Raw genomic sequence first — 10000 nt, 5'->3', positions numbered from 1 at the left:
GGAGTGTAATAACCCAGATCATCCCGAGGGACAGAGGGAGAGGAAGAAAGAGAAGATAAACAGAGAGGAGGAGAAAGAAAGATAGATAGAAAAGGAGAGAGAGGAGATAAACAGAGAGGAGAAGAAAGAAAGAAAGATAGATAGATAAATGGATAGATAGATAGATTGATTGATTGATAATCAGATATATAGAAAGATAGATGGATAGGTAGATTGATTGATTGATAGATAGTTAGCGATATAGATAGGTAAAGAGAGAGAGTGATAGATAGATAGAATAAGAGAGAGAGATGGAGTTAGATAGACAGAGAGAGAGGGAGAGAGAACATAAAAAGAGAGGAGGAGAAAGAAAGAAAGATAGATAGATAAATGGATAGATAGATAAATAGACAGATAGATAAATGGATAGATAGATAGATAGACAGATAGATGGATAGATAGATTGATTGATTGTTAATTAGATATATAGACAGAGAGATGGATAGGTAGATTGATTGATTGACAGATAGTTAGCGATATAGATAGGTAGAGAAAGAGAGTGATAGATAGATAGAGAAAGAGAGAGAGATGGAGTTAGATAGACAGAGAGAGAGGGAGAGAGAGTGATATATAGATAGACAGATAGATAGAGGGTAAACAGGTAAATGGAGAGGAAGGAAAAATAGATAGATAAATAGATAGATCGATAGACAGACAAATAGATAGAGATATATAGAGAGAAATAGACAGGCAGAGAAAACAGATAGATAGAGAGAAAGATAAATAGACAGAAAGAGACAAACAGACAAACTAGCAGATAATTACATACAAACAAAGAAAAGTTGAAAAGCGGAATAAAAAAAATAATAATCTAGATTCTCGTATTTCAAGAACAAGAGAGAAATACATTGTCAGAAAGAGAAACAGGAAAATTAACTGATAAACGAAAACAGGCATGGACAGGGATAGAAAAAGAGAAATACGAAAAACTAAAAAGATTATCACTAAAAAAACGGATGTTTATGAATCATATTTCTATTTACAAACTAACAGACCCGCAAATATACACTTTATTTGTTTTTTTTTTGTTTTTTTTTTGTCATATCTCATATACAATCGTCAATGACATTCCTTTGTTCACTGAAACCTCTTTCACAGAACAATTCCTGAGGAATGAAATAATTAAAAGCTTCTCAAAGTTAGAATTAATGAGTGTGGAAGCTGTATTTAGTACAAATTAGGTCTATAATAACATGATCAAATCGTCTACAATTGCTTGATTGAAGAGAATGTTATTGTGTTGTAGCTTCGTGTCCGTTCATTTGTCTTACTTTTATTATAGTTTTTTATATTATTTTATTTTTATATGTTTTTTTCTTTCTTTTTTTGACTGGTCGCGTTTTTTGTGTGTGGAAAGTTTCACTTATGGTTATGTTGTTATATCTTTGACTCAATTTTTCATTTGTTTTCTGTGTGATTCCCTCTATGTCTTTGTTTGTTTGTCTGTCTACCTGCCAGTCTGTTTGTCTCTCTCCCCATCTCTTTCCCTTCCTCCTTCTTTCTCATTCCTTTCTTTCAAACAAACAAAACTAAACAAATAAACGAAAAGAAGCCTCCATGTAACACAAAAACAAAACAATAACAACAAATCACACCAATCGAGACAACTGATGACGTCATCATCTACAGCATCCCTTATCTCTCTCTTCTGATATGATGCTAAAAATAGACTGATATCCCGGATTTAAATGGAAGTTGGCGAATGGTAGAGAGAAAGAAGAAGGAGAAAAGAAGAAGTAAAAAAACAGAAAAGAAATGATAAGAGAAAGGTGATTAGGAAGAAGAAATATTAAAGAGGTGGAAAACGAAGGTAAAGGAAAACATTTTGCAAAATGTTGATGTTGCAATTGTCGTTCTCGTGTTATACGTTTTGATTACGAAAGAGTGAGAGTGAGGAAAGGATGGAAAATATTTTAGAAAAAAGTTAAGAATAAAACAGGGAGATAGATTGATAAATATTTAATTTGATTTGATAAATTTATTTACGGCCAGTGGATGATAAACAATTTTACAGGGAAGTAGATAGAGATGGATACATAGATAGGTAGATAGAAAGCAAGATAGATAGATACATAGATAGATAGAGAGAGAGAGAGAGAGAGAGAGATAGATAGATAGATAGATAGATAGAGAGAGAGAGAGAGAGAGAGAGAGAGAGAGAGAGAGAAAGATAGAGAGAGAGAGAGAGAGAGAGAAAGAGAGAGAGAGAGAGTGAGAGAGAGAGAGAGAGAGAGCGAGAGAGAGAGAGAGAGAGAAGAGAGAGAGCGAGAGGAGAGAGGGAGAGAGAGAGAGAGAAGAGAGAGAGAGCGAGAGAGAGATAGAGAGAGAGGGAGAGAGAGAGAGAGAGAGAGAGAGTTCCGCACCGGGAATCACAAGAGAGAATACCGATTCACGCAGGGGGACACAAGTCCCCCAGTTCAGTGCGGATTTTCCCGGGGGTTCCCTCGCTTTTTTTTCTTCTCTCTCTCTCTCCTCTCTCCTCTCCCCTCTCTCTCTCTCCCTCCTTTCTCTCTCTCTCCCCCTTCTCTCTTCTTCCCCCTCTCTCTCCTTTTTCTCTTTCTCCTCTCTCCTCCCTCCCCTCCTCTCTCTTTCCTCTCCTCTCCCTCTTCCTCTCACCCTCTCCTCCTCTCCTTCTCTCTCCCCCCCCAAACCCCCTATTTTCTCCTTTTTTCGTTTTTCCTTCCCTTCTACTCCCCCAACCTCTCCAACACCCCTCCTCCCTTTTCCCCTTTTTCCCCCTCTCCCCGTCCCTCCTTCCTACACCCCCCCCTCCTCTCATCTCTTCCATTCCACCCCCCTCTTTTTTTGTTTTTTTTTCCCCCCTTTCCCCCCCCCCAAATCCCCGTTTCCCCTTTTCCTTTCCCCCTCCCCCCCTTTTTTCCCTCTAAACCCCCCTCTTTTCCTTCTCCCCCCCTCTTTCTTGTCCCCTCCCCCACCCCCCCCCCCCCCCCCTTCCCCACCCCCCCAAAACATCCCCCCCCCCCCCCCTTTTCCCCATTTTTTCCTCTTCTTTCCCATCCCCTCTCTCCCCCCGCCCCCTCCACCCCTCTCCTCTCTCCTCCTCTCCCTCAAACCCCTTCCCCAAAAATTTTCCTCCCTTTTCCCCAAAATGCCCCCCTCCCCCCCCCTCCTTTTCCCTTTTTTCCCTTTATTTTTTCCCCTTTCCCCTTCCCCCCCTCTTTCTTTCCCCCCCTTCTTCTTCCCCCTTTTTTAAACCCCCTTTCCCTCGTCTCACCTCCTTCTGCCCCCTTTTCCCCTCACCCCAAACCCCCCCAAACCTCCCCCTTTTCTATCCCCACATCCCATCTCCCTTCTTCACCCTAAAATCCTCCCTCCTCAAACTCACACTTCATTCTCCCCCCCTTTCTAAACGCCTCTCCTCCATCTTCTCCCATCGACCATCTCTCTACTCCCCTCTTCTCTCCTCTTCTCCCCCCCTCCTAAATTCTCTCCTTCTCTCCTCTCCTCCCCTTCTCTCCTCTCTTTCGACCCGTCTCTCCTCCCTCCCTCCACCCCTCCTCCGCTTTTCTTCCCATCTCTCCCTCAACTCCTCACCTTCCCCTTTACTTTACTCACTCCCTCGCCGCCCCAACTCCCTATCCAGTCTCCGGGCTCCACACATCTACGGCTCCCCTAATGTTATCGATGGCACTATTGCTCCCCCGGTAACCACTCTCTCCATTACTCGTAATCATTCTCCCATGTACTCCACTCCTCTCTCTCCTCTCTCTCCTCTCTCCTCCTCCCTTCTCCTTCCTCCACTCGTCGTCCCTTTCTCATCTCCAACCCTTTCTATCCTCCGCTCCTCGACTCCCTCTCTCTCTCTCCTCTCATCTCTCTAAACTCTCCTCTCCTCTCTCTATCTGTCCCTCCTCCTCCTCCTCCTCCTCGTCTCCCTCCTCGCTCTCTCCCCTTCCCCGCCCTCTCCCCCCCCTCCATTCTATCGACTCTCTCTCTCTCTCTCACTCTCTCTCTCTCTCTTCTCTCTCTCACTCTCCCTCTCTCTCTCTCTCTTTCTCTCTTCTTTCCTCTCTCTCGTCTCTCTCTTCTCTCTCTCGCTCTCCTCTCTCCTATCTCTCTCGCTCTCTCTCTTCTCTCCTCTCGTCTCTCTCCTCTTCTCTCTCCTCTCTCTCTCTCTCTCTCCCCTCTCTCTCTCTCTCCCTTTCCTCTCTCTCTCCCCGCTCCTTCTCTCATCTCTCCATCTCTCTCTCTCTCAATCACTTTCACTCTTCTCTCTCTCTTTCCCTCACTCTCTCCCCCCTCCCATCTCTCTCTCCCTCTCTCTCTCTCTCTCATCTCTCAACTTCCCCCTCTCTCTCTCTCCTCTCTCCATCTCTCTCTTCTTCTCTTTCTTCCTCTCTCCTCCTCTCTCTCTCCCTCTCTCTCTCTCACTCTTCTCTCTCCTCTCTCTCTCTCTCTCTCTTCTCTCTCTCTCTCTCTTCTCTCATCTCTCTCTCTCTCTCTCCTCTCTCTCCTCTCCCCTCTCTCTCTCTCACTCCTCTCATCCTCTCTCTTCCCTCCCTCTCCTCTCCCGCCCCCCATCCCCTCTCTCTCTCCTCTCCTCAATCTCTTTCTCTTCCATCATCCACTCACTCTCTCCTCTCTCTCTCCCTCCTCCTCTCTCTCTCTCTCTCTCTCTCTCTCACTCTTCTCTCTCTCTCTCTTCTCTTCTCTCTCTCACTCTCTTTCTCCCTCTTTCTTCCTCTCCCCTCGCTCCCCACTTCTCCCCTCTCTCTCTCTCTCTTCTCTCCCTCCTCTCTCTCCTCTCTCTCCTCTCCTCCCTCTTTTCTCTCTCTCTCTCTCCTCTCTCTCCTCTCTCTCTCTCTCTGTTTCTCTCCTCCTCTTTTCCGCCCCGCTTCTTCCACTCCCCCTCTCTCTCTCTCTCTCTTTTCTCTCCCTCTCTCTCTCCCCTCTCCCTCTCTCCCCTTTCTCTCTCTCTCCCTCACACACACACTCTCTCTCTCTCTCTCTCTCTCTCCTCTCTCTCCTCTCTCTATTCTCTCTCTCTCTCTCTCTCTTCTCTCTCTCTCTCTCTCTCTCTTCTCTCTCTCTCTATTTCTCTATCTCTCTCTCGCTCCTTAATTCTTCGTTCCTGTCTTATTCTTTGTTTCTTCTTTTCCTCCTTTCTTCTTTTTTGCATTTTCTGCATTCCCATCTGCTCTCTTTTTTATCTTTCCTTTTCTCCATTCTCTCCTCCTTCCCTTCTTTCTCGCCTTCTTTCCTCTTTCCCTACCTTTTTTTCTCTCCTTCCTCTCTCTTTCCTTCACTCCCTTCTTTCTCTCTTTCCCTCCCTTTTCCTCTCTTCTATCCTTCTCCTTTCCTCTCTTCCTACTTCTTACTTGCCTCCTTCTTCCCTCGCTTTCTCCTTTCTTCTTCCCTCCTTCTTTCCTCTATTTACACTTTCTTCTTCCCTCCCTTTCCCCTATCTTTTCCCTTCCCTTTCCTTTTTTTCTTTTCCCCTCCCTGCCTCCCTTCTGCCTCCATCATTCTTCTCAACCTTTCTCCTTCCTTCTTCTCCCCCTCTTTCTTCCCTCCCTTACCCCTTTCTTTTCCCTTCTGTTTCCCATTTCTTCTTCCCTCTCTTTATACTTTTTTCTTTCCTCCTTCTTCCCTTCTTCCCTCCCCTCCTCACCCCCCCTCCCAAGCCTCACACAGCTTATACTCTTGATGCTTATCCCCTCACCCCCCCCCCCTCCCCTGCCCCCTGCCCTTCCCTGCCCTTCCCTCCCATTGTCCTAACGTGATACTCTCCCCCACTTTATCCCCCTCCCTCCCCCCTCCTTCTCCTATCCCCCTCTTGGCCTACCATGACACCCTTCCCCTCTTACCCCATGTCTCCCTCTTCCCTCCCCATCCCCCCCCTCTCCCTCTCCCTCTCTCCCCTCATTGTCGCTTTGTTTGCCCTGTAATGAGGCACCGCTGTGTCACACCCTGCGTCACCCACTACCCCCCACCCCCTCCCCATCGGTTCATGCCCCTCTCTCCCCTCACTTTTCTCTTGTTCCTTCCCCCCATGTCTCATCTCTCGGCTTTCCCTCCCCTCCTTCTTCCTTCTCCTTCCCTCGATTCTCCTCTTCCCTACTCCTTTCCCTCATTCCCCCCCCCCTTTTCCCCCTCCTCTCCTCCTTCCCTCCCTTCCTACCTTTCCCTCCAGCTCCCTTCGACTTCACCCTCCTTCCTTTCGCTTCTCTCCTTCTCCCTCCTCTTCCCTCCCTCCTTCTCTCTCCCCTTCCGTCCCTCCTTCCCCCTCATCTTTCCTTTTCTCCTCCTGCTCCTCTCCTCCTCCTTTCTCTCCTCCTTCCCCCTCCTCTTCCCTCCCTCCTCTTCCTTTTCTCTCCTCCTTCCTCCTCCTCTTCCCTCCCTCCTCTTCCCTTTCTCTCCTCCTTCTCTCTCCTCTTCCCTCTCCTCTTCTCTTTTCTCCTCCTGCCTCCTCCTATTTATCTCTCTCCTCTTCCCTCTCCTCTTCTCTTTTCTCCTCCTGCTTCCCTCCTATTTATCTCTCTCCTCTTTCCCTTTCACTCCCATGAACATCCTTCCTTATCATTATGATCATTATTATCATTATCATTATCATTATCATTATTATCACCATTATCATTATTATCATTATAACTATAACCATTTTCATTATTATCACAATTATTATTACTATCATCATTATTATTATCATTTTTGTTATGATTATCATTATCATTGTCATTATTACTATCATTATCGTATAATTATCCTCATTATCACTACTAATGCTGTTATCATTATTACTATTGTTAGTGTTGTTGTTGTTATCAATAATTTCATTATTATTACTATTATCATTATTATTATTGATATTGTTATCATCATTAGCATTATCATTATTTTCATTATCACAATTACATATACCTTATTACTGTTATTGTTACTGTTACATTATTATCATTATCATAATCCTTGTTTTTATTATTATCATTATTGTTATCATTATTATTATCATTAGTATCATTAATATCATTATCATCATTATAACCACCATCACCATTATTATCTTAATTAACATTATTATTGTTATTATTGATATTATCTTTATCATTATTGTCATAATTATCATTGTTACTATTATTATTATCATTATTATTAATATGTTCTTTATCACCACTACTACTGTTATATTCATTACTTTTATTGTAATTGTTATCATTAATTTCATTATTATAGTAATGATTATTATCTTTGTCATTACTTTCCTTGTTGTTATCGTTATCATCATTATTATCATCATGATTATCATTATCATGATCTTCATCATCATTCTTATTACATCAATTATTATCATCATAATCATTATTATCTCAATTACTGCCATTATCATTTCAAATTATTATCAGTATCATGATCATTTTCATTATCATTGTTGTTGTTATCATCATTATTATTATCAATATTATTATTACCATTATTTTTGTTATTGTTACTATTATTATTATTATTGTAATAATTATTACTATATATATATATACATATATTATACGTGTGTGTGTGTCTGTGTTTACATATACATATATGTGTTTGTGTGTGAAAGATGGAATAATGCAGTACTGCATTGATATAGATATATGTGTTTGCATATATTTATGTTTGTGTTTATACATATATATACATAAGCATATACATTACACATTTCTACACATGTTTCTACCTCCTCTGCCCTCTCCCCCCCCCCCCCCCCGGCCACACTCTCTCTCCTCCCCTTCCCCCTTCCCTCAACCTCTCCTTCCACTCTCCTTACCTACCCCTCCAACTTTCTTCCCCACTCCACCCCAAATCCTCCTCTTCCCCTATCCCCAATCCTCTCTCTCTCCTTACTTTCTCTCCCCTCCTTCCCTCCACCCACTTTCTGTCCTCCCCCTCCCCCCTAGTTTCACCTACCCCCACTTTTACCCCCCTATCTCTCCTCCCCTTCTCCCTACCTCTCTCCTTCCCTTCCCCAACTCCCCCCTCTCTCCCCTCCCCCTTCCCCTCCCCTCTCTTTCTTCCCTTTCCCCCCATCTCTCCTCTTCCCCTCCCTCTCCTCTCCTTCCCCCCCTCTCTCTCCTTCCCTCCCCTCCAACTCCCCCCTCTCTCTCCCCTCCCCCTCCCCCTCCCCTCCCTCTCCTCCCCCTCTCTCCCCCTTTCCCTTTACCTTCTCCTCCTTTCCCCCCCTCTCTCTCCTTCCCTCCCCCTCCCCCCTCCCCTCCTTTCTCCTCCCTCCCCCCTCTCTCTCCTTCCCTCCCCCCTTCCCCTTCCCCTCTACTCCCTTCCCCTCATCTCTCTCCTTCTCCCCCCCCCCCCCCCCCCTCCCCCTCCCCCCCTCCCCCCTCTCTCCTCCTGCCGGCCCGTCGTTCCATCTCCCAAGGAAGGGCATCGTTAACTTAAGAACGGGAGCAGTTTTCGGCCTCAGTAATTGTCACTTAGAGCTTGTCTTGCCTTGGGGGGGAAAGTGGGGTGGGGTGGGGGGGTAGGGGGTGGGAAGGCAAATTACATTACCTTTACATCTCTTCTTGATAGCAACAATTAATGGGCGTTTTCTCGCCTCTCCTCGTCCCCTACTCCCTCATCATCCCCCCCCTCCCCCATTCCCTTTTCCTCCCCCTATATCCCTATCCCCCTTCTGCCCTCTACCCTCCTCCTCCTTCTTCCCATCTCCCTCTCCCCTCCTCCCTCCATATTCCCTTGCCATCCCCCTCCATCTTCCGCTCCCCCTCCCCCTCCCCCCCTCCCCCTCCCCTCCCCCTCTGCACCTTCCTATCCCTCTCCATCTTCCCCTCCCCTCCTGCCCCTTCCTCCGCCGTCCCCCTCCATGACCCCCCACCCTCCCCCCTCTTTATTATGGCGGTGTGATATTCTCTTACGTTGGACGAGGGGGGGGGGGAGGGGGGTAGAGGGGAAAGGGTTGCCAACTAGTACATTTTCCCGTTGCCTTGCTGCTGGGTGATCTAATATTGAGGTGTTTGTCTGCTATTTAAAATCTAATTATAGTAAAAATGAAAGATCTTAAACTATTATTGTCTATACTCATATCATTATTATCATTGTTATTATCATTATCATCGTCAGTATTATCTTTTTTTTTTTATCATTATTTTCATTGGTATTATATTCCTTTTATTGCCATTGATATGATATTTTTTTCTGTTATTATCATCGGTAATATTATGATCATCATTGTTATTATTATCATTATTCTTTTAATAATTCATACTATTGCTTTTTTTTATCGTTACCTTTATAATCATCACTATTATTATTATCATTATCATTATCATTATTATCATTGTTATCATTATCTTTACCATTATTATCAATATTTACATTACTGTTACTATCATCATTACTATTATCAACGTTATTTTCATTGTTTATATTATCATTATCGTTATTTTTATTGTTGTTATTGTTACTATCATCATCACTAATATTGTTATAATTATCATAACTATTATTATTATCATTATTATTATTACTATCATTATTATCATTACTATTACTATTATTATCATTATTACTATCATTATTATCACGATTACTGTAATTATTATTACTGTTATTATTTTTTTTTATTATTATTATCATTATTATTGACATTATTATTATTGTTTTATTATTATTATTATAACTATTATTATTATTGTTATTATATTATCATCATCATCATCATTAGTATTATTATTTCTATTACCATTATTGGTATTTATGGTGATGGACGATAATAAGACGTCTGCGAAATTAGGTAACAAGACTAAATTATGGTCTTTGGTCTTCGATAACTCCCCCCCCCCCCCCCAACACCCACGCAAAAAAGAAAAGAAAAGAAAAACAAAAAACAAGGAAAATCGAAGCAAAATATACAACCACAACAACAACAATCACACACACACATACACACACACACGTGCATACATACATACACACACGCGCGCGCAAACACAGTCACACATACACACAC

Source organism: Penaeus chinensis, chromosome 39, assembly GCF_019202785.1.
Source record: "Penaeus chinensis breed Huanghai No. 1 chromosome 39, ASM1920278v2, whole genome shotgun sequence".
Lineage (NCBI taxonomy): Eukaryota > Metazoa > Arthropoda > Malacostraca > Decapoda > Penaeidae > Penaeus > Penaeus chinensis.
This window is presented reverse-complemented; position numbering follows the sequence as displayed.